The sequence below is a fragment of the Macrotis lagotis genome, chromosome X, assembly GCF_037893015.1.
Source record: "Macrotis lagotis isolate mMagLag1 chromosome X, bilby.v1.9.chrom.fasta, whole genome shotgun sequence".
NCBI lineage: Eukaryota > Metazoa > Chordata > Mammalia > Peramelemorphia > Peramelidae > Macrotis > Macrotis lagotis.
Genome location: NC_133666.1, coordinates 646797142 through 646823279, shown reverse-complemented (window position 1 = coordinate 646823279; position 26138 = coordinate 646797142). Strand labels below are relative to the sequence as shown.

At 39.0% G+C, this 26138-nt stretch overlaps 1 protein-coding gene and 1 pseudogene across 6 annotated transcripts in view; both read right to left on the bottom strand.

Moving 5' to 3' along the window:
- Positions 1 to 26138, bottom strand: part of JSRP1 (junctional sarcoplasmic reticulum protein 1) — a 105992-nt gene that overhangs the window by 67688 nt on the left and 12166 nt on the right. For 5 of the 6 annotated variants that reach the window (XM_074204643.1, XM_074204640.1, XM_074204639.1 and 2 more), the window contains exon 2: positions 6188 to 6296. The exons of the other annotated variant lie outside the window; for it this stretch is intronic. The gene's annotated coding sequence lies outside the window, so the exon portion shown is untranslated. The remainder of the gene's footprint in view (positions 1 to 6187; positions 6297 to 26138) is intronic. 6 annotated transcript variants of the gene reach the window in all.
- The window catches only part of LOC141499541 (26S proteasome regulatory subunit 10B pseudogene), a 29290-nt pseudogene continuing 11276 nt past the window's right edge, over positions 8125 to 26138 (bottom strand).

The window sequence follows — 26138 nt, the reverse complement described above, 5'->3', positions numbered from 1 at the left end:
ACCTGCCAATCCATGTGTCAAAGCACACGGAGTTCTCATTTCAAAGCTTCTTAAAAATACCTTCCATTCATGACTAATTCTGGATGTGACCTTGGGCAAAGCACTAAATAGCCCTGAGCCTCAGGATCTCCACTGTAAAGGGGAAAGGTTGGATCAAAGGATCTCTAAGAGCCCTTCAAGGCTTCTTTACTACTTCAGCTTTCTAGGCCTCAGCTTTCTCATCTGTGAAATGAGTAAACTGGACTAGATTATTTTAAAGGTCGGAAGCTCTGCGTTTCTGTAGACATTTGGCCAGAGGAAGTAGTCAAAGTTCACTTGTATCTGCCACCATTTTAGAAACAGCAATACTATATAAGAAATGAACAGACTAACAACATTGCCTTTTTCTAGGATTTCTGGTAGCTGGAGTTGAATATATTTTCCCCAGAAGGTACTAATTTATCAACAGCATGTTGTAAGTACAGCATGTTTCCATATCTCACCCTCTAGTTTATCAATACAAACTCCAAAGGCTTTGATGCATTGAGCCCCAGCAGGGTCTGGGCCTCCTTCTGTAATTATGGGCCTCTCGATTAACCTGGAGCAGTTGGTTACTTAGCGAGATTGTTGCTAAACTGAAATCTATTAATTATTTTGTTGCAAATAGTCAAAAGTTACAAAGCAGGAACACCAAGACACATGCATACGCCCAGAGAACATTTACACAGTTCTTTAAAATTCAAAAATGGCCATTAGAGACAGTATCTCATACAATAATAGCCATGTGAAGTATAATTCTTATATGTTGAGGATGAGATGAGGAAACTAAGTCTCCTGGTCACTTCGGTAGTAAGTGTCAAAGATGGGATTCAAACTGATCCTATTGCCCCAAAGTCCAGCGCTCCTCCCACTCCCCTCAATAGACCCAGGTTGGATTTGGGGATGTCATCCTCTCCCCATTCCCAGATTGACAGGCCTTGGATTCACAACTAATTGAGTTTGCCTGTCGGCAGGTATTTCCTGTACAGTCCCTATAGATAGACAGTAGGGGCTAGTGGGAAGTACATGGCTGCAAGAACTCATTAGGCATCCCTTTGGGGAAAGGGCATTAGGCATGCCCTTTGAATGAGCCCAAGCTACTTTCAGTCACAAGAATTTCTCACTGATCTTCTCCAATAATGCCGTGTAGCTGAAAATCACAGGATATCATGATCTCAAGGAACCATAACTGCAAGCGATCCAAAGAACCAGCCAGGATTAATATCAATGACATTGTCAAGGATGCTTAGGATCAGAAAAGGAGAAAGAGACCATCCTGACCCACAGGCAAGAGGGTCTTGGCCCCTGGGTTGCCCCAGAGCCAGACTAGGATCTAAAGGACTTTACAGAAGCCAAGGAAGGAAGGCCTCTGAGGCCCTGGGTAGATCCTCCAGGGAAGCTTTTGGGAAGTTCATAGACTACAAGTGAAGGCATGAGAAGGGCAGAGAGGTAGTTATTTTCCTTGGCAGAGGAAGGACTCAGAGCTCTTGTATTTCAGTAGAATAGAAGGAGCTAGGAGCTAGGAGTCAGCCCCGGGCTCTAGCTTAGCCTCTCCTCCCTATCCATGCAAGCCTTTAGGGCACCCCTTTCCTTCATTTGGGTCTTCCCTTCCTCAGATGCAAAGCTACCTGGGTGATGGCTACAGCTCATTCCCACTGATATTTTTAGAACCTATGTGTTTTTCAGGTCCCATTATCAGTGGCTTCTTCAGGCCATAAGAATCTTAAAAATTCAAAATGTATCACTTCAGGATTTTACATATTTTCCTGGATAGAGGGCTGAATTGGAGGTAGGAAGACTTGGGTTTGAATCCTGCCTCAGATACCTATCTGCTGTGTGACCATGAGCGAAACACTTCAATGCCTTGTGCCTCAATTTCCTCATCTGCAAAATAAAGATAAAAATATAACTCTCATTGAGGGACAGAGCCAAGATGGTGGCATGAAGGCAAGAATTCCTGGAAACTCGTTTCCCAAAAAACTCCAAAAGCCATCATATTATGACCCTAGCCAAAATCTAGAGGGGCAGTAAACACAGAAAGACTGAGTGATACAATTTCCTAGTCCAAGACAACTCAGAAAATCTCTGGGACAGGTCTGTTCCATGAGAACCGGGGCTTGGAAAAAGCCGCAGCACAGTCGCAGTGTAACCAAGCCCAGCTGGATGCCTGGGTTCGTGGCAGGGGTGGGGGGGACAGTTTAATCATAGGGAACAGCAGGAAGGGGTGGTGAGAAAACTCTGTTGCAACAGAGTGAGTGAGGAGAGGGAGCTCTGGCTGCAGAACAACCTTGTGTTGAGAACCTGCAGCACAGTCAGCAGGTCCAGAGCTCTCAGCTCATGGACAGTAAGGGAGTTGGGGGAGACTGCAGAAATCTCTCTGCTCTCCCTGGGGCAGGACTCAACTGTTTGCCCACACTCAGAACCAGAATGTAGTCTGCCCCCCCCATACTACCATAGCCGAGCAGGGACCATCCTCGTAGGGCTTGGAATATAATATTCCAGAAGGCAAAAGAGCTTGGAATGCAACCGAGAATCAACTACCCAACAAAAATGAATGTCCTCTTCCAGGGAAAAAGATGGACTTTCAATGAACCAGGGGAATTTCAAATGTTGCTGTTGGAACATCCAGAGCTGAACAGAAAGTTTGATCTTCAAATAAAGGACTCAGGTGAAGCATAGAGAGTGGAGGAGAAAGGTAAAATATGAGGGACTTAATGATGATGAACTACATGTATTCCTGCATAGAAAAATGATACTGCTAATACTCATATGAACCTTCTCATTTAATAAAGCAGGCTGAAGGAGCTTTTATAGATGAAGCACAGGAGAGAGCTGAATTTGAAGATATAATATATTGTAAAAATGGAGTCAATGGCTAAAAGGGAAATGTAATGGGAGTAAGAGAAAGGAGAGGTGAATTCAATTAAGATACTTCATATAATAAGACTTTTTTTTATTACAATGAGCTATTGCAATGATATGGAATGGGGAAGGCGAGAGGGAATGAGGGAACCTTCACTCTCATCAGAAGTGGCTCGGAGAGGAAACAGCACATATGCTCAATGGGGTATAGACATCTAGAGTAAGAAGGAGAGAAGGGGGACAGGGGGAATGGGGGGGATGTGAGTGATGGAGGAGAGGGTGGACTGTGGGGGAGAGTTGTTAGATATAAAGCATTTTCTTTTTTACTTCTTGCAAGGGGCTGGGATTGGATGGCCTGTCCGGGAACAAAGGGCCAGGTGGTTGCTAGGCCTTAGGGGTGGTATATGGACTCAAGGTTTCTTGGCCCCAGGGCCAGTGATCAGTCTGCTGTGCCACTCAGCTACCCTGCAGCACATTTAAGAAGAGGGACAGAGTGAAAGGAGAGAGAAAATATAGTATATGGTAGTGGGGAAGTACGAATAGAGGGAATTGCGATCAGCAATGGCAACAGTGGAAAAATAAGGAAGTAGCTTATGTGATGGACTTATTATAAAGAATGTGATCCACTCATGACAGAAATGGAGGTGTTGGAACACAGACTGAAGCACATTTATTATTATTGTTGTTGTTGTTGCTATTATTATTATTTGGGGAGGGTTTTTAAGGCAAATGGGGTTGGGTGACTTGCCTAGGGCTGCACAGCTGGGTGGTTGTTGGGTGTCTGAGGCTGGATTTGAACCCAGGTGCTCTGGGCTCCAGGGCCAGTGCTCTATCCACTGCACCACCTCGCTGCACCTATTATTATTAGTTTTTATTTTAATTTTAATTTTTTCTCTTTACTTTATTGCTCATGAGGGTCTATATTTTTTGGGGGAGGGGGTATTATATTTACTAATATTTTAGGGGCGGCTAGGTGGCATAGTGGATAAGGCACCGGCCTTGGAGTCAGGAGTACCTGGGTTCAAATCTGGTCTCAGACACTTAATAATTACCTAGCTGTGTGGCCTTGGGCAAGCCACTTAACCCCATTTGCCTTGCAAAAAAAAAAACCCTAAAAAAAAAAGAATATTTTAGTAATGTATAAAAAAAATCATTTGTACAAAAATAAAAATAAATATAATAATAAAAATGGATATTTAATGAAATACAAAAAACCAGAAATAATACAGGGGTGGCTAGGTGGCACAGAAGGTAGAGCACTGGCCCTGGAGTCAAAAGTACCTGAGTTCAAATCCAGCCTCAGACACTTAATAATTACTTAGCTGTGTGGCCTTGGGCAAGCCACTTAACCCTACTGCCTTACAAAAAAACCTAAAAAAATAAAAAAATAAATAATACAGCAAAATTGCCCTGAGATCCTAGAAGCTGAGGGTAAAATAGAAATTGAGGGAATTCACCAATCACCGCCTGAAAGAGATCCCAAAAGAAAAACTCCCAGGAATATTATAGCCAAACTCCAGAACTCCCAAGTCAAAGAGAAAATACTAAAAGTTGCCAGAAAGAAGCAATTCAACTACCATGGCTCTATAGTCAGGATTACACAGGATCAGGAAGCATCTACATGAAGGGCTCATAGGGCTTGGAATATGATATTCGGAAGGCAAAAGATCTTGGTTTACAACTGAGAATCAACTACTCAGAATCAACTACTACAGATGGATTTTTCAATGAAACAGGGGACATTCAAACTTTCCTATTGAAACAACCAGACCTGAACAGAAAGTTTGGTCTCCAAGTACAGAACTTGGATGAACCACAGAGGGGTTGGACATGAAGGACTAATTATGAGGAACTTAATGATGCTGAACTGTTTATATTCCTGCATGGGAAGAAGATACTGGTAACTCATATGAACTTTGCCATTCATAAGAGCAGTTAGAAGGAGCTTATATAGATAAGGCACAAGAAGGAGCTGAATATGATAGGATAATATAGTAAAAAGATGGTGTCAATGGATGATAAAGAAAAGTACTGGGAGGAAGGGAAAGGAGAGGAAGAAGGGGCTAAGATATTTCACACATAGGAGTCAAGAGGAAGCTTTTACAATGGAGTGGAATGGGAGAAGGCAAGGGGGAATGAATGAGCCTTCATTCTCATCAGAAATGGCTCAGAGAAAAAATAACATTCACACTTAATAGGGTATAGAAATCTATTTTACCCTAGAGAAAAATGAGAAGAAAGGGATGAGATAAGGGGGAATGGGGGGAGGGAAGGGGGGAATAGGTGATAGAAGAGGGTACTCAGATATAACACATTTCTAAGAAGGGTCAGGGTGAAAGGGGAGAGAATAGAAAAAATGAGAGTGGGAAGGAAAAGGGTGGAATAGGGTAGGAGGAAATACAGCTAGTGATAGCAACTGTGGGAAAAATATTGAAGCAACTTCTTTGGTGGATTTATGATAAAGGCAACTCATCCCAGAGACAGAGAGGTAGGAATCTGAACACAGACTAAAGTACTTTTTTTTTTCTCTCACTGAAAAAAAAAGCCATCTCCCAGGGTTGTTTTGAGTATTAAAAAAAAAAAGTTAAACTTTGCAAATCTTAAAGATTTAAAACAAACACCACTAGGAATACTCATCCCTTATCCTGAACAATGCATCCTAAGCTAAACAGTCTCCTCTACCTGGGAGGTTTGTTCATTTTGTTTATGGAAAAAGGTGCTCATTAATGACATTATCACAGCCTTGATCTGTTGAGGGAAGATAACCATAACTTTAATAAGCTGTTCTGAGAAATGAACAGATAGGAATGATTCTAAACATGTTCTCTGCAGATGATTTTGCCCAAGCTGCCTTGGCACAGACAATTGGCATCTGATTTTGATAACATTTTAAGTTAAATTAAAGAATTGCAAAAGTAAGTGTGAACTATGAGCTTCCTCATCACTCAATAATCTCACCCTCCGGTACCTAACTCATTACCTTACACTAAGTCCTTGAGCAAAGCAGACCACAGATCAAGAGCACCTCTCTTTGATGCCAGGTTAAAAAAAAAATCTCTGTGGAAGGGAGAGGAAGAAGGGTTTCCCCTGTATGGTGCAATTCTCAACATCCCATGATATCAAGTGTTCCTTTTAATTCTGATATTGAATTTTCCTCTGGTCTCTGGTCTTTCCCCACCCCAAAATGTCTGGTCTATGTTCGAAGATTATTTATAATCCTAAAACATTGACTTTTGATATATTGAACCCCTATCATTCTCTGTCTGGATCAAACTGTGGTTTGGGGTCATAATAATGAACTCCTTACCTGGGAACAGCTAACAAAGATCCCTGGAAGATACTTTTAAGGCCAATGTAAATTTAGTGATCACCAGTGAGATTATTCTTCCTTTTTGCTGATTTTCCCTGGGTGCCTCCTTAAGGAAGGAAAAAAGAAAGAAAAAGAAACAGTTTGATCCAAAAGAACATAATAGTTTCTTTTTAGGGGGATGGGTTAGGCTAGATGGCCTCTGAGGTCCCTCCCAACTCTAAAATGCTGTGATTCTGGCCTCAATCTTGAATCCTTGATAGTCTTTTGGTTTTGATTATGCTATGAAGTATCTCCGATGCTTATTGAATAGGCTTTTTAAAGGCCTAGAACCTTCTTACATCCAAATGTGTGACTTCTGAAAGGAACAGATATAAAACATCTGAAATAATGTCAGTAAAATATCATTTTTAGGGCAGCAAGGTAGTTCAGTAAATAGAGTACTGGCCCTGGAGTCAGGAGGACCTGAGTTCAAATTTGACCTCGGATGCTCAATAATTACCTAGCTGTGTAACTTTGGGCAAGTCACTTAACCCCACTGCTTTGCAAAAAAAATGTTTAATTAAAATGTTTACTCTTGGTAGGAGTGACTTATTTTTTGACAACACAGGCTCATAGGAGAAAAGAGAAGTTATAGAAAATAAAGTTAGAGATTTATCTACAAAGGAACCCTCATGTAGCTTGAGACTCTTGTCTCAACAACTCTCCAGAGTTCAACAAGGGAATACAGAGATTCCTATACTGGAAGAACTGAAAGAAACCTCAAAGATCATCTAATCAAGCAGTCAATCATCATTTACTAAGTGCCTACCAGGAACCAGGCACTGTGCTGCTTCATAGAGGGCAGAAAATCAGATCCAGAAGGGCAGGGGACAAGCACAAAGTCACACAACTAAATAGTGTCAGAGTTGGGATTCAAACACTTCTGTCTTTACTGAGAAAATGGAGGCTCCTCCTCTCATTTTCTTCCTCTTTTCTCCTGCCAAGGTCAAACCTCCACATGTGCATTTGATCCCATTCTCAACCCTCTTCTCTGGTTGACTGTCTCCCTGAGCTTCCCTCTCTCTAAGCTTCATTTTCCCTGTAGGTGATTTCTTCTTCACTGCCCAAGAACTTGCTCAAGTTCCCCTCGTCCTTAAAAAATCTTTCCCTAGATACTACCATCCTCTCAAGTTATTGTCCCATACCTCTCTTTCTCAGGTAAACCCTCAATTACACTCACTGCTTCCTCGACTTCCTCTCCTGTAATTCACTCCTCAGTCCTTTGCAATGACTTCGTGATTGAAACTGTCCTCTCTGAAGTTATCAAAGATTTATTAGTTGCCAAATTTGATGGCCTTTTCTCATTCCTCTTCCTTCCTGACCTTTTTGCCTTATTTAATGTTGCTCAGACTCTCCTGTCTCCTGGTTCTCCTCCTACCTGCCTGACTGCTCTTTCTCAGTTTCTTTTACAATCTCCTTATCCACTTCAAAGTCTCTAATTCTGATTATTTCTTTCTTTCTTTTTTAAGGTTTTTGCAAGGAAAATGGGGCTAAGTGGCTTGCCCAATACCACACAGCTCAGTAATTATTGTCTGAGGCCGGATTTGAACTCAGGTACTCCTGACTCCAGGGCCGGTGCTCTATCCACTGTACCACCTAGACACCCTAATTCTGATTATTTCTGAACATTCTGTCTTGGGCTCTTGGGCTCTTTTCTTTCTTCCTTCTCTCATGGGTTTAACTGGCATCCCTATTTCCCACATTTATATATACAGTCTCAGTTTCTCTGCCTTTAGACCCACATCCCCAATTCTTTATTGGACTTTTCAAACTCAACATGGTCAAAACAGACATTATTATTATTATTATTATTATTATTATTATTATTATTATTATTATTATTATTTCCTTTCCCCCAAACCCTTCCCCCTTTTTTTTTAAACCCTCCCCTTTTATCAAGTCCCTATTTCTGTCAAAAGGCTATTAGGAGGCACCATAGCACACACATGGGTCGGTAGTGGGGAAGATTCAACTTCTTGAGTTCAAATATGGCCTCCGACATTTACTAGGTGTGTGACCCTGGACAAGTCATTTAACTGCTTGCCTAAGTTTTCTCATCTGTAAAATCAGCTGGGAGAGGAAAGAAATGACAACCTATTCCAGTATCTTTGCCAAGAAAACCCCGGATGGGGTTAGAGAAAAACTACATTTTTGTCCCAAGCTCCATTTACCTTTGGGTGGCCCAGGTCCATTATTTCAATATTACCTTCTTCTTCTTTCTCCCCTCCATGCACTTTTTTTTAAGGTTTTTAAGGTTTTTGCAAGGCAAATGGGGTTAAGTGGCTTGCCCAAGGCCACACAGCTAGGTAATTTGAACCCAGGTACTCCTGACTCCAAGGCCGGTGCTTTATCCACTATGCCACCTAGCTGCCCCCCCGCCCCGTGTACTCTTGCCATTTCTATCCTGACAACTCCTATCATCTGAATTCAGACCCCATGTCTTCTTCCAGTCTGTCTCCTGGCTACTAGTCCACTTCCCACACTGCTGTCCACACGATTTTTTCTCTCTGCTGCCTTGTCCACAGTTTCTGATGTGGAGCCATCTGATAACTGTGGCCTGTGGTGACAAGAACCCTCCCATAGGAGTTATATTGAGTCCCTAGTCTATACAGGGACACTAGGTGCTGGACACTAGGGCCTATAGACACAGCCACCTAACACTAACCATCTAGGTATAGCAGCCACAAAGCAAGCAATATGCTGACTCTGGGAGGAACACCTCTGACCCAAGCACACTGATTTACATCTCAGTGAGAGCCCAAAGGATCATATAGAGAAATTTCCCATCACACAAGTGGAGTCTGGTTATATTGTAGTCCTTCCAGTGTTAGCAACTGAGATAATATTCCTAAAGCACCTGGTGACCTTAAAACATTATGTAAATGCTAGTTATTATAAAACAGCACTGGTTGGAGCAATATTATGCTAAGTATGGTTCTCCTGACACACATTCAAACAAATATCTGTTAAATGACAGCACTAATGCCTATTTTAAGCAATTGGGTGCTTCCCTAGCTCCCAAAATACATGTCATTACATTATTTAAAAAATAACTAAATAGGAACCTAGAAAATATGAGGGAAACTTCCCAATAGGAAGATTTCAAATGGCACAATACAAAAATGCTGGCTGCATAGGAACTAATGCTATTCTTGTTCTTTCCTTAGTCCAAGAAAAAGGGAAAAAGCGGATTTTCGATTATCCTTGTCATCTCTCTAAATGTAGCCATAGTCATATATTATTAGGGTTACAATAGCTCTAGAACATAATTCAAAGAATGTCTATGTTAGAAGAGTCCTTAGAAAAGAGAATACTAGTCTTGGAAGATATCTATGCATATACCACAGAGGATGTTCAGGCTGGACAAAACCATACATCATCCCTGGACTTGAACTGCTCAGCATAATAACTTGAAACCAGAGGATATTAGTCAATGAAATATTGATTGACAATGAAGCAATTAAGAGATCACTGGTAATTTTGGAGAGAGTAGTTTCAATCGAATGTTGAGATTGGTAGCTAAAGGGAAAAGATACAGGATCAGTTCACAGGAGAAACAAGTAATGGGTTTTTTAAGGATGGCAGAAATAGAGGTATCTTTGCTGGCAGCAGGAAAGCAGTCAGTAGACAAGGAGAGAGTGGGGATTAGTGAGAGTGGATTAACAAGAGAGGAAATATATTAGAGAAAAGAGAATGTAGAGGCATCATGTGTGCATAGTGAAGGATTTGCTTTGGCAAGAATTAGATTCACATCTTATGTGAGACAGGAGTCATGGAAGAAATAGTGATAAAAAGCATCTAAGTGTTTTGAGCTTAGGAAGGAAGAAGAGAGAGCTCTGGGAAAATGAGAGGGTAATGAGAAATGGAGACATTGGAGATTTGAGGAGGGATGAAAAGATTTGGAAAAGGTGTTATGAGGGGGGATTACTGAAGAAGGTATAAAAGGATTGCCTTGTTTCAACAACAATCCAGTCAGATTATGTATTACATAAATCTATGGTGGACCCAGTCAACAGTGTTTCATGATTTTCTCCAGTTTCATTCAGCAGCATGAGAATAAGAAGGACACAGTGTAAATAAGGCTGGGAATGATTGGCAATGGATTGAAGAGGCAGGGAGCATGAGAGTAGAAGAGAATAATACTGTTGAACTGACTCACCAAAAGTCCAAGATAAGGAAGAGAAGAGAATCAAGCCAATGCAAGAAAGAATTGGGAAAAGGGAAAGTGGAAATCATGGTGAGGAGAAGAACAGGGTTAGGGACTGTTAAGGAAAGGGGAAAATGCAATGATAGAATGTCATGATCAGATAAAGGAATTTCAGAGTTCAAGGACATAGAAGGGGAACACTTACGGGTGACAACACAACCAAGGGGATACTGTCTCTGTGATTAGCTGAGCCGAGGTAAAGGAGTAGGTCACTGAAAATAAGTAACCTGAAGAACTGGGAAATGAGGATATTTGAGAGAACCAGGATTTAGGTACCACTACTAGTCCCTTAGTATCCAAGAAGACCATACCAACCAACCATTAGAATGATTGGAGGCGTGCTTACTATAGTGGGCAAGTGCTAGCCTATGCTATCCAGTACATCCCAACCTGTCTCTTGATGAGCTAATTATCATACAGTCTTTCCTCTCAAACCTTCTTCTTTTGTATGGTACAATTGGCAATAGCAAGTCCTGCCAAGACCATGTCATTATTCAAGGCAATCCTTTATGAAGAGGTGAAGAACCTAGAGGGTTCAATATCATCATTCTGGGGGTGGTTCTGCTAGATGCTTACCCTCTGAAGCTTGCCTCCTATAAATTCCAAAGCAGAATTTATGGTTCTGTTATGAAGAACTCCATATTTTAATAATGAGGGGTGCTATGCTAATAATAATATGGACCTGGGATTCCCCCAAGGGTAGTTTCCAACAGTGCAAATCACATGGACCATAAGAGTTGGCCATGGTCTTTGACAGTTGCTGGATGAACCATCCATCCTCTAGCAGCCAAGTTAATGATAGGCCTTTGCCAACCCAGCCAGGCTATATGACAGACATACACAAAGCTACAGGGTTCATTTTCAGCTGGGCAGGACTTTATCAGGGCTTTTACTCTACTGGAAGAGTCCATTTTCAAGAAGTTAGGTCACCTCTGCACTCTGAGCCAGAGTTAAGGCATTAACTCCCTATTTCCTGGTATTGGATTCTGATCGTATTAAACTTACCTCTATGTAAGCCCTGTAAGTCTTATCAAATGCATTTCTCAGCAATCTGATGAAGCCAGTATTATAATCTCTATTTTATAGTTTTAGTTAGAGAATTATGAATAATAATAATGATGATGATGATGATAATGATATATGTCCTTTGCTCTTGTAGAAGACCATGAACTGATATCTTATTGTCTGATCTTGTTATCTCTTATACTTTATGTTTCTTCCTTAAGGAAATGATTTCTCTCTCATCACATTCAATTTGGATCAATATACAACATGGAAACAATGTAAAGACTGACAAATTGCTTTCTGTGGGAGGGTGGGGGGAGGGAAGTAAGATTGGGGGGAAAACTGCAAAACTCAAAATAAATAAAATCTTTAATTAAAATAAAAAAAGAAGACCATGACATCAGGGAGGTGATGCCATGATCCTGAGTGACAAGATTACTATGCCAAACCTCATTTTCTCCTCTGGAGTCACCAGATGATCAGGACTACTGGAGATGGCCCTGGTTGTGAGGCAATCAGGGTTAAGTGACTTGCCCAAGATCACACAGCTACTAAATATCAAGTATCTGAGTTCAAATTTGAACTCAGGTACTCCTGACTCCAGGGTCAGTGCTCTATCCACTGTACCACCTATCTTCTCCTGATAATAGATAATACTTCTGGATTCAAGAAATACTTTACATATACTATCTCATTTGAATCCTAAAACAAAAAAGTAAGGTAAGTTCTCCAGGTAGTACTATCTCCATTTTGCAAATGAGGAAACTGAGGCTCAATAGCATAAGTGACTTAATAATAACTAGGATTTATATATCACTATGTGTCAGATACTTTATGAATATTATCTTATTTGTCCTGGAGGAAGATGCTATTATTATTCTCATTTTATTTTTATTTTTAATTTTTAGGTTTTTGCAAGGCAACGGGGTTAAGTGGATTGCCCAAGGCCACACAGCTAGGTAATTATTAAGTGTCTGAGCCAGATTTGAACTCAGGTACTCCTGACTCCAGGGCCGGTGCTCTATCCACTGCGGCACCTAGCCGTCCCTATCCTCATTTTATACTTGAGAAAACTGAAGCAAACAGAGATTAAATAACTTGACCAAGGTCATACAGTTTGTATCTGAGGTTAGATTTGAACTCAGATCTTCCTGACTCCATTGTACCACCTCGCTGCCTCTGATAGCCATCACATGTGGAACTAGAACCCAAGTTTCCTCTACTAGGATCTTAGCATGAGTAACTCTAGGTGTATCATGTTGCTTCTTGTGTATTATTATCCCCATATTACAGATGAAGAATCTGAAGTTCAGAAAGTTTAAGTGAAAGTGCTGCATGATAGAAAGAGCAGGTGTCAGAAGACCCCAAATTAGGCTCTGCTTCTTTCTGAAGAGGTGGAACCTGAGTAAAACACAAGAATAACCCATCCATATGGTGATCCTGGACTGAGAAATCTGTTTCCTAAACATGAAGTCCCTAACTGATGTCTCTTTTACCTCTCATGGTCTTCTACGGAGCGCTGTGTATTAACAGTATACTATAAATGATGGACTAAGGTTCCAAAGCAGCAAAATTATACAAAGATTGTCTCATTTAAAAACATTAGCTGCCACACTCCAAAAGATAAATGGTCAAAAGATTTAAACAAACAGTTTTCAATGAAAAATTACAAACCATTAACAATCAGAAAGAAGAAAGATGGTTCCAATCACCCATAAAATATGTAAATGAAAAAACTCAGCAAATAGACAAAGGTGATAGAAAATGGAAACAGTCAATGCTCAAGGAGCTCAGAGAAGATGGAAATACAAACATACTTTATATGGAACTTGTATTTATTCACTGATTCTGGAAAACAATTTAGAATTTTGGGGGAAAACGACTCAACTCTTCATGCCCTAAGGAATACAACCACAGATACCCTCAGGAAGGTTAAAGTCAAAAAGGAAAGTCCTATATTTGTAGTAGCATTACTTCTATTTAAAAATTTCTATAATAATATCATTCATTTTTTAATTTTATTTTGGAGGCAATAGAGGTAAAATGATTTGCCCAGGGTCACAAGCTAGTAAAATGTTCGAACTCAGGTCCTTCTGAGCCCAGGACTGATGCTCTGCACAACCTAACTGCCCCTTCATCTTCATTTTTTTTTGTTCTTGTTGTTTTGGGTTTTTTTTTTTTTGCTAGGCAATAGGGTTAAGTGACTTGCCCAAGGTAAGACAGCTAGGTTATTATTAAGTGTCTGAGGCTGAATTTGAACTCAGGTCCTCCTGACTCCAGGGCTGGTGCTCTGTCTATCCACTGCGACACTCAGATGCCCCTTCACCTTCATTTTTAAACATATACTCCTCTCCAACAAAAAAGAAAGAGGAAAAACAGAGCAGTAAAACCATTTTACTCAATTGTCACCATCTCTGATAATAGAAGCAATATTTTCCCTCAAGATGTCTTCCACTTCTGGAATGGAAGGAAGTGCCATTTGTCTGCTCCTTTCTTGGTCATTATAAGGTCAGTGTTCCATTCTGGACTTTGTTCTCTATTGTTATAGTCATTATGTACATTGTTTGCTTAGTTCTGTGTAGTTTGTTCTGTACTGATTTATATGTCTTCTCATGTTTCTCTAGGTTCCCACTTGCTGTTTCATGTGACAGTGAGATTTCATTAAACTCACACACCACAATTTGCTTGGCTAATCCACATTTGATCGTAATATGTTTATTGCTGTCACAAAAAGTGCTACATAGCCCAAAGAGTTGGAAACAAAGTACACAGATGATCTTCAACTGGGAAGGTTCACAGATTGTGGTGTATGAATTTAATAGAATAGTTGAATACAGAGAAGCACAGGAAGACTTCTGTGAATTTATGTAAAGTAAGGAGAACCAGGAAGGAACCAATCTGCACAATGATAACAAGATAAAAAGTGATGTCAAAACAAAGTATGGCATTAAAAATTTAAGTTCTATATATCACAAAGAACTGGAGAGTGTGAATCATCAACTGTGACATGGCCAGAAAAATTGTGATACATGAATATAATGGAATATTATTGTGCTATAAGAAAATTGAAAACATGAGGAATTCAGAGAAGCAAAGGAAGAGTTATATAAACTGATACAATATGGACAGTATATACAATAACACTGTCCCAGAGAAGATGGGAAGAAATGCATTTTTCTTTTTTCATTGAAGAGATAGGGGATTATGGATGTGGGATATTGTAAACCCTTCTTAATGAGATGGATCCGTTGATTTTCCTTAACTTTTCTGGATATAGAGCTTTTCTTGCTCACTGAAGGATCAGGGTGGCACCACCTATCTATCTAGAAATGATTGTAATGGAAAAACAAAAGCAATCAATGCAAAAAAATCACTTGGAATATTTCAAAAAACTGCCTAATTGATCTCCATTATTAGCCCATCTCCTTTACCATTCTTTCTTTGAAGAATCTACCCTCCATAAGGCTACTAAAAACATATTCATAAAGACCAGATCTGACCTGTCACCCCTATACTCAAGAAACTACAGTGTTTCCCTCTTGTTTCTTCTCCTGGGCATGTAGAAACCTCCACAATCTAGCCCCAGTCGGCTTTTCCAGGATTACTTCACATAACTCCTCTTCACATCCCCCATGTTCTAGCCAAACTGGTTTACTGGCTGTTTCTCGTATGTGACACCCCATCTCTTATTTCTGAGCGTTTATACACAGTGTCTCCAATATCCTGAATGCACCTCCTCCTCTACCTCATAGAAGCTCTAGCTTCCTTCAAGGTTCAGGCTGTTTTTAGGGCTCTGCCCTTCAGAAATCTATATTTACTTAGTATAAACCTTATATTTACTTATCTGTGCACCCATTGTTCCCTTTGCAAGAATATAAGTTTGTTGAGGTTAAGAACTTTTGATTTCGTCTTTCTGTTCCTAGCAGCTAGCATGGTGCCTGCCTAGGACAGAGGAAGTATTTTATGAAAGAACAAATACATCTTTTTCTAACAAGTCTAAAAATCTGAAACACTAATTGGAAATTGAACTGCAATCACTGACATCCTTGCTATAAATGGTCTCTGGTGGTAGGGAGGATCAGCAGCTCAAGGGTTACACTAGTGTCTTTGAACATTTCTGCCAAATGGAAGTATGGCTCAGAGTTTTCTTGGAGAGACTTGTAAAGGAATTGGGGAAGTTTGTTTTTAGCCCACACACAAAGAGAAGAAGTCATTTCAAACAAAGCTTTGTCTTCTCAAGTTTTAGGAATCAAGATACTGTTTCTCTTATACTGTTAATGCACACTGCATAAGCAACCTGCCTAATTGATCTCCAAATGGAAGTATGGCTCAGATACCTAGTTTGTGTGTCAAAATCTGGGCTAAAGATCAAATGGAGAAATACTACCGAGAACCTGACCAGCTCCTGCAACATCTTACAGGTTGACCCTCAGTAACTTCTCTGTGAGGAGGGGCACAGGACTGGAGAAATGATCTAGGAGCTATAAATGAGAGTGTTGACAGCTTTCATTAGTCCACTCAATTTTCTTTCTTTCTTTTTTTGCAAGGCAATGGGGTTAAGTGGCTTACCCAAGGCCACACAATTAGGTAATTATTAAGTGTCTGGGCCGGATTTGAACCCAGGTACTCCTGACTCCAGGGCCGGTGCTTTATCCACTATGCCACCTAGCTGCCCCTCAATTTTCTTTCAATGAATTTGCCTGTCAATGTTCTTTGAACAATGTGGCACCTGGGACTTTGAGAGCAAAATGCAGCAGGATTAGCAGCTCCATTCCTTTACTCTATAGTTTTCAACACAGCCATAGGAATCATGGATTGAATTCTGGATTGAACTGGCTGGATCTCACTGCTGATTCAGAGTGAACTTGCAGTCCTAAGTACCCCCCACCCTTTTCACTCAAACTGTGGTCTTGTCATCCTCTTCCTCCTCCTCCTCCTCCTCCCTGACCCCCCATTTTCACTGAAGTTCTCCTAATTTTCACATTTACAGAAGATAATGAATTGTATCAAGCCCTCAATTAAATTCAGGTTCATTTGAATGAGATGGGCTTTGCTAGCCATATAAGAAATACAGAATTTAAAAATGTTCATTGTCCAGATTATGGTCTATAACTGTATAGGCAGCTTATAAGGTAATGCTTCAGTGTATGTATATATACACACATAAATGACCTTAAAATATTGCAGATGAAAAGTGAACTTAGCCCGTAATAGAATAGACCAGTCAGATAGGATTACATTTGGGAAAATACTCAGCACTGCTAAGGATTCAACTTGCTCACTGCTTAGGGTTACAAAAACCCACCTAATACCAATAATGACTAAGGCACCTGGAAACTCACAATCTCAGAAGAATCAAAGTTGTATTAACAGTATCTTGCAAGCAAGAAAATTTCTTCAAAGGAAGACTGGTAAAGGAGATGGGATAATCATGTGATCAGAGAGATGACCAATAGACAATCATTAGTACTCAGAACACAGTAAAACAATCAGACAGATCTCTGACATATTGAGTGCATCTTCTATGGATTTGTCTTTGGTTCTCAAAGAGGACCATGATATTAGAAAAGTGATACCAAAGCTTGCAGGTGAATAAATTGGATTAATGTGGGGTGCTATACAAAGTCACCGACCTCAATTTCTCTTCCACAGTCATCTGGTGGCACAACATAGATCAGGGCAACCAGATATGGCCCTGGATGCAGTGGGGCTTTTTTATCACAGATCTCAGTTTGACTGAGGCAATGGTCCATTTAGTATTAAGACTAGGTAAGAAATGAAGCAAAGAATGGCCTCTTTTACCTAGTCAAAAAAAAACAAAAAACAACCAAACTAATTTGCAAGGGTTTTTTGCCAACACACAAATAATTGCTATTTAAATTTACTCTGAGCCAACAAGCCCAAACAATAACAAAGTGGGGCTTGGTTGAGGACCTATAATTGACCAAAGAGAGACATAGTGATATGGGTTTAAGGCATGACCCTTAAGACAGAAACATAACCAATAAACCCTTAGTTATCTTTCAGGGTTTCAGTGATCAAAATTCACATTCCTTTGGGAAGAGCACTTAACAGACATACTCCTATATGAAAGGGGAGGAAGAGGGAAAAAAAGGAAAAAGAATGGAAGGGGAGCGAAAGAGGGAGGAAAGAAGGAAGATATATTGACTAAAATCACAAAGATCGTCTGAATGGATTGTTATTTGTACTGGTCGAGGTAAGACCCTACACATGGATGAAAATCATAGATTTATTAGAGTTTTGAGGCTAAGCAATAGGATATCTGTGCAGTGGATGACCTTGGAATCTCAAATATATGAACAAGCTCTAAGCATTTACATATTGCTTAGCTGCTTTCATGGCCTGGTGGAAAAACTTATTCCACTGGGGGAAGTCTTCCCATGCATGGGAGCAATACCCCTAACTCACTGATGGGGTGAGGCCTATCAGTTGCTATCAACTTGTTTACCAGGGTGTGGCTACTGTGGCAGTTGGGTGGGTTCAGTAGATACAGCACTGGGGCTGGAGTCAGGAAGACTGGATCTTACTGGGAAAACTTTCAGGTTACCTTCCTTACATATAATGCTTGCTGATCATTTTAGATAGATATTGCTTATCATTTTAAGGAAAAATTCATTTATTCCTATGCTCTCTAGTGTCTTTAATTGGAATGGACACTGTATTTTATCAAAACCTTTTTCAGTATCTATATGATTAGTTTTGTTATTGACATAGCCAATTATGCTGTTTCCCTAATATTGAACATCCCAGCCTTCCTGTTAAAAATCCTATTTGATCATAGCATATTTTCTGTGATCAACTGCTATAATCTCTTTGCTAATATTTTGTTTAAAATCTTTACAAAAATATGCTTTAGGGAAATTGGTCTATCATTTTCTTCCTGGCTTAGGTAGCAGTACCATGTTACTGTCATAAAAGGAATTTGACAGAACTCCTTCTTTGACCTTTTTTTTCTCAAATAGTTTATATAGAATTGAAAGACTTTAAATGTCTAGTAAAACTGATTTGTAGGGGGCGGCTAAGTGGCGTAGTGGATAAAGCACCAGCCTTGGAGTCAGGAGTACCTGGGTTCAAATCCAGTCTCAGACACTTAATAATTACCTAGCTGTGTGGCCTTGGGCAAGCCATTTAACCCTATTTGCCTTGCAAAAACCTAAAAAAACAAAAAACTGATTTGTAAAGCCATCTGCTCCTAAACTTTTTTTTTGTAGGGAGTTCATTGACAGATTGTTCAATTTTTATTTCCTCCTTATTGGAGGTGAATTTGCCCTTTTCATTTTTGATACTGGTAATTTGATTTTCTTCTTTTTTTAAAAACAAATTAACCAAAGATTTATGTGTTTTATTGTTGTTTTTTTTCATTAAACCAACTCAGTTCAATAGTTTTCTTTCAATTTTTAATTTCTCCTTTGATTTTCAGAATTTCTAATCTGGTATTTAATTTGGTGTTTTTAATTTGTTCCTTACTAGTTTTTTTAGTTGTATGCCCAGTTCACTGATTTATTTATTTTATTTATGTAAGCATGTAAAGATATAAAATTTCCTCTAATACTTGTTTTGACTACATCCCACAATTTTTGGTATGAAGCCACATTATTGTCATTTTCTTGGATGAAATTATTACTATGATTTATTGTTTGATCCATTCTTTAAAATTAGGTAATTTAGGGGTGGCTAGGTAGCACAGGGGATAGAACACTGGCCCTGGAGTCAGGAGTACCTGAGTTCAAATCTGGCCTCAGACAATAATTACCTAGTTGTGTGACCCTGGGCAAGCCATTTAAACCCATTGTGTTGCAAAAACCGGAAAACAAAATAAAAAAATAAAACAAAATAAAATAAAATTAGGTAATTTAGTTTCCAATATTTTTATCTTCCCATGTTTCTTTGTTACATATAATTTTTATTGCATCATGATCCGAAAAGCATCCACTTAATTTTTCTGCCTTTCTACATTTTGTGAAGTTTTTTAATGCCCTAATACATGGTCAAATTTTGTGTAAGTGCTATATACCACTGAGAAAAAGGTATAATTCTTTCTGTCCCTAATCAATTTTCTCCAGAAGTCTATCATAACTATTTTCTAAAATTCTATTCACTTCCTTAATTTTCTTCTTGTTTATTTTGTGGTTAGATTTATCTAATTCTGAGAAAGGCTGAGGTCTCCCACTAATATAGTTTTGCAGTCTATATCTTCCTGAAATTCATTTAGCTTTTCTAAGAATTTGGATATTATACAACTTGGTACCTTTATATCCTGAGATTACTTCATTGTCTGGTATGTTTTTAGAAAGATGTAGTATCCTTCTTAATCCTTTTTACTTAGAACTATTTTTGCTTCTGGTTTTGCTTTGTTTTGTTTTTACTATAGCTGAAGCATAATATATTTTGCTCCAGCTTTTTGCCTTTGCTCTGTGTCTATCTATCTGTTTCAAATGTGTTTCTAGGAAACAACATATTCTAAGATACTGGTTTTTATTCCACTCTGCTAGTCACTTCCCTTTTATGGGATAGTTCATTCACAGTTATGACTACTAACTCTGTATTACCCTTCATCCTATCTTTCCCCTATTTGTACTTTTCTTTCACTTTATACTTTTTCACCACTGTTTTGCTTCTGTCCTCTGCCTCCCTCAATCTACCTTCCCTTCTATCCAGTCCCCTTCCCTTTTCTCCCTCTCCCTTCCTATTTTTAACCTTCCCTCTTCCCTCCCTTCTATCAGCCTCTCCTTCCCCTCAGCTGTTTCAGTCATTTTTGACTCTTGTGACCCCACTGGAGTTTTCTTGGCACAAGAGTGGTTTACCATTTCTTTCTCTAACTTCTTTAACAGATAAAAGAAACTGAGGTAAATGGGGTTAAATGACTTACTCAGGACTACATAGCCAATAAGTGACTGAGGTCAGATTTGAATAAATTTCTAAATCCAGTTGGGAATGTTATTCCCTTTTTTGAGTCAAATGCGTTGAAAGTAAGATTCACTCAATGCTCATAACCTTCCTTCTTTCCCTCTACTATATATATATATATATTAGAGCCTTTGTGCCTCTTCTGTTAGTTACTCTCTTCTGCCTCCTCCTTCTTTTCCCAATATAATCCTTTTTTAGTCTTGTCTCATATGTTTATATCTTAATTGTTTAAATGTGTTTCATACCCACCCACTAAGTGTATGCCTTTCAACTGTCCTAATAGAAATACAATTTTCAAGAGTTACAAATAGTATCTTCTCATGTAGGGAATGTAAACAATTCAGTCTTTTTTTCCTTTCTGTTTATCCTTTTTATGTATCTCTTGAGTCTTGTATTTGAAAATCAGATTTTGTATTCAGTTCTGGTCTTTTTATCAGGTTATGTTTGAAAGTCCTCTATTTTAATGAATGTCTATCTTTTCCCCTGAAAGAATATACTGAATTCAAGTTCCTTTGTCCTCCAGAATATTATAATCCAGACCCAATGATCCTTAAATGTTGAAGCTGCTAAATCCTGTATAATCCTTACTGTGGCTCCTTGGTATCTGAATTGTTTTATTTTGGCTGCTTGCAGTAATTCTGATAATTTTGAAATTTGGCTACAATATTCCTTGGAATTATTTTGGAATCTCTTTCTGGAAGTGATCAATAAATTCTTTCAAGGATTATTTTACCCTCTTGTTCTAGGATATTAGAACAGTTTTCCATCATAATTTCCTGAAAAATATTGTCCAGGTTCTTTTTTTTTGATCATAGTTTTCAGGTAGACTAAAAATTGGCACATTATCTCTTCTGAGTATTTTCCAGGTCAGTTATTTTTCCTAAGAGGTTCCTTATAATTTCCTTCTATTTTCCAGTCTTTTAGTTTTGTTTAATGAATTTTTAATGTCTCATAAAGTCATTATTTTCTACTTGCCTAATTCTAATTTTTTTTATTTTTGAAAGGCAATGGGGTTAAGTGGCTTATCCAAGGTCACACAGCTAAGTAAGGTGGGTTTTTTTTTTAAAAGCATGTGTCAGGGGGCATCTAGCATCTAGGTGGCCAGTAGATAGAGCACTGGCCCTGAAGTCAGGAGGACCTGAGTTCAAATCCAGCCTCAGACACTTACTAATTACCTAGCTGTGTGGCCTTGGGCAAGCCACTTAACCCTATTTGCCTTGCAAAAACCTAAGGAAAAAAAAAAGTGTGTGTGTCTGAGGCCAGATTTAAACTCAGGTCCTGACTCCAGAGTCAATGCTCTATCCACTGAATCACCTAATTGCCCCTTAATTCTAATTTTTAAGGATTTTTTTTCTTCATTTACCTATTATATTTTTAAAGATAATTTTTTCCAGTCAATTTTGTTTCCTTTTCCAATTTTTTATAATTCTCTTGCATGCCTCATTTCTTTTCCCAATTTTTCTTCTTCTCTTAATTGGTTTTTAAAATCTTTTTGCACTTTTCCAAGAGGACTTTTTGGATTTGGATTTGACTTTAATTCATAATTCCCTTTGAGCCATTTTTGTCACTGCTTTCCTCTTCTGAGATGGCATTTTGATCTACCCTGTCACTATAGTAACTTTCTAAAATTAGATTTTTTTTGCTCATATTGAAAGTTGAGCTCTACTCCTGGGGGTGGGTGGGAGGGGAGGTTTACAATCCTAAACTTTTTTTGTTTGTTTTTGCAAGGCTATGGGATTAAGTGATTTGCCCAAGGTCACATAGCTAGATAATTAAGTGTCTGAGGGCAAATTTGAACTCAGGTCCTCCTGATTCCAGGGCCAATGCTCTATCCACTGTGCCACCTAGTTGCTCCCAGTCCTAAGCTTTTTGTGCTGGGGGCCAGGAGTCTGGTCCCTGGCTTTCTGCACTGGGGTCTTAGGTGCTCATGATTTGCTCCCTGAGTTAGAGTATCCCAATCCAGTACTACCCATTGCACCAGCATTCCTGGGCTTGCAGTATGCCTTCCACCCTGGGGTTGGGACCCCCATTGCTGATCTGCTGTACCACTGGCCTGCTGAGCTCATTCCCAGGTGCTTTGGATACTGAACTATGCTGTGGCTAAGAGCCCCCCCCCCACTTCCCAGTTCCCTTACCAGTGCTATACTGCACTCCCCTTTAACCCTGAAATTCGTTCAAGATACCTTGGGCTAAAAATTTGTTTCTCTTTATTTTTGTGGGTTATATCACTTTAGGATCTATTTAGAGCTTAATTTAAAGTTGTTTCAGAGGAAAACTGGGAAAGGCTCTGGGAGCTCCCAAACTTCTCTCCACCATCTTGGCTCTCATCAGGAAGACCTGAGTTCAAAACTGTAACCTGGGCAAGTCATTTAACAGTTGACCTCAGTTTCCTCATCTGTAAAAGAAGCTAGAGAATGAAATAGCAAACCACTCTGGTGCCAAGAAAACTCCAAATGGGGTCACAAAGAATCAAATGTCACTGAAATGTCTGAACAACAACAACCAAGCCACCATACATGCTACAGTTTCTTGGAGCCAAAGTCACATAACAGTCTTGTTGAACTGAAATCATTATTTTTTAAGAAAGATTTTGAGTTCTATAATTTTCCCCCCATTCTTGCTTCCCTCCCCCCAACCCCCACAGAAGGCATTGTTAGTCTTTACATTGGTTCCATGTTATACATTGATCTCAGTTGAATGTGATGACAGAGAAATCATATCCTTGAGGAAGAAAAATAAAGTATGAGATAGTAAAATTACATAATAATTTAACTTTTTTTTCTAACTTGACAGTAATAGTCTTTGGTTTTTGTTCAAAGTCCATAATTCTTTCTCTGGATACAGATGGTATTCTCCATTGCAGATAGCCCAAAATTGTCCCAGGTGGTTGCACTGAAGGGATGAGCAAGTACATAAAGTTAGATCATCACCCCCAAGTTGCTGTTAGGATGTACAATGTTTTTCTGGTTCAGCTCATCTCACTCAGCATCAGTTCATGCAAATCTTTCCAGGCTTCCCTGAATTTCCATCCCTCCTGGTTTCTAATAGAACAATAGTGTTCCATCACAGACATATACCACAGTTTGTTAAGCTATTCCCCAATTGAAGGACATTGGCTTAATTTCCAATTTTTTACCACCACAAACAGGGTTGCTACAAATATTTTTTGTACAAGTGATGTTTTTACCTTTTTTCATAATCTCTTCAGGGTATAGACCCAGTAGTGGTATTGCTGAATCAAAGGGTATGCACATTTTATGCCCTTTGGGCTTAATCCCAAATTGCTCTCCAGAAAGGTTGGGTGAGTTCACAGCTCCACCAACAATGTATTAGTGTCCCAGATTTCCTGCATCCCTTCCAACATTGATCATTGTTCTTTCTGGTCATATTGGCCAGTCTGAGAAGTGTGAGGTGGTATCTCAGAGATGCTTTAATTTGCATGAAATCATTATTAAAGAATTTTTCCCTTCAACTTTATTTTTTCATTATGCTAATATTTTTCATGTAGCATACACTAGGCAAGTTTATAGTCCAGTTAGTGAATTCTAGAATTCACTACTTTTCTGACAGCTTTCATGAACTCTTTCTGTGCTACACAAAATTATGATCAATATAAATTGCAAACATATCTTCTTCAGGGCAAACATTTCTCAATTTTGCTCCATTTAAGTCATCTGAGAGCTTCACAACTGCTTTATAACCTATTTTACCAGGTTTTGTAATAAGACCTGCCTAAATCTTTAGTATGTATAATCTTGCTTGTTCATTTGGTAAATTGACATGTATTTTTGTATTTACTCTTCCTGGACAAAGCAGGACCTAGTATGTCTAGTTTGTGCATCACCATGATCATTTTTACTCTGTAGAATATTAAATCCATCTATTTGATTCAAGAACTCCACTGAAGTTGTCTAAATTACTCTAACAGCTAAAGTAACTCAGAAAAACAATTGTTGCCAATAGCACCTATTTCATCCATGAAAATGATGCACAGGTAATGATCCCTGACATAACTGAGTATTTTTCTGATCAAACAAGCACTTCCACCTATGCATCTGCCTACAATAGAACTTAGATACAACCTTTAAAAAAATTCTAGCTTAGCTGGATAGCAACAGCTCTTGCCATGACAATTTTTCATGTTCCTAGTTGTCTATATAGCAAATAGTCTTTTGGAGGTATTGTTTGTATATGCTGGACTAACTCAAGAGTTTATAAAGGAGTAATTGTGTTATTTCTTAATTCTCTGATTTGTTCTGACAAACCTCCAAATTCAAAGTGAGAAATATTCCTGGGGGTCTCACTAGATGTTGCAAGCCAAGTAGATCAAGCTTTCCTTTTTTTTTCTTTTTTTTGCAAGGCAATGGGGTTAAGTGGCTTGCCCAAGGTCACACAGCTAGGTAATTAAATGTCTGAGTCCGAATTTGAACTCAGTACTACTGACTCCAGGGCCAGTGCTCTATCCACTGCAACACCTAGCTGCCCCTCAAGCTCTCTTGAAAAATATCTCATGATAATATAGTCACAGCCAGAGCACCATTTTTCCTGGCTCCAGCTTGATATCTGCTCAATACTTTGAAAGATCTTCAGATCATTTTCAGACTTTGTATATTGCTTGGTAAGCCCTTTAAATTGATTCCTTAATTCTTTCAGATGCTCATCAATCTCCTTCTACAGGAACAGCTTCTTTACATAGTCCTGAAGAATTTATCTCTTGGTCTGCCACAACAAGAAATTATTTATAGAGGATGATGGAATAGCCATTGCTGCTAGAGGGAGGGATATGACAGGATTTCTTCAGAGCTAGAGATTACTTGCAATAGAAAAGTTCAGGGTAAGGGTTCATGAGCTGATCATTGAAGCATGAGGTGGTAAAAGCATTCCAGGGAGAAAGAACAAAATAAAAGTGCAGAGGTGAAAAAGTCAGGAGACCATTTTGGTTCCAGTGACAAATGGAATCAAGGGACCAGATAATGAAGGACCCCGATATCGAGATTGTAACAGGAAGTCACTGAAAACTTTTGAACAGGGGAGCGATGTGTACAAAAGAGAGAGTTTTAGGAAGATTTATTTGGGAATGTGTATAGAATGTAAGCAGGAGAACCTAGAGACAAAGACCAAGAGTAGGAAAAGTCAATGATGAAACCTAGACTTCAAGTCTGAATGGAAGAGACTAGTACTGTCAGAGACTACTGCCAGAGAGAACAGTACTATCATTATTTACATATCAAATAAAAAAAGGAGTTTCCATCACCATATTTTCAAAACAAATCAAAGCTCAAGTCCTTAATTAGACTAACTCCTTTTAAATTATTTTATTTTCAGCATACTTCATTATTATAATTAATGTCATTTAATGCATAAAAATCTAAAATCTTCTTCTGGAATATCATAGAAGACCATCATAAAGGATAAAAATCAAGGTATTTAAGGTTTCTTAACTTCAGAGATCAGAACACTTTTAAACAGGCATCAGAACAGGTTTGCTTGCAGAGTAGAAATCTTCCTCTAATTGTAAGTGGCTAAACAATATTAATGGACCGCTTATAAGGGATGCTTGAGAGGGAAATTTCATATTGGGTAAGAAACTGGAGTATATTTATTATTCAGACACACACACACACACACACACACACACACACACACACACACACACACACACACGGACTGCCCCCCCCAAAAAAAAAAAACCCAAAGCAAGAGATGGGATTGATTTTTTTCAGAAAAAGAGCCAGGCAATGGAGAGGTCCCTAGGGCAGAGCACATTGG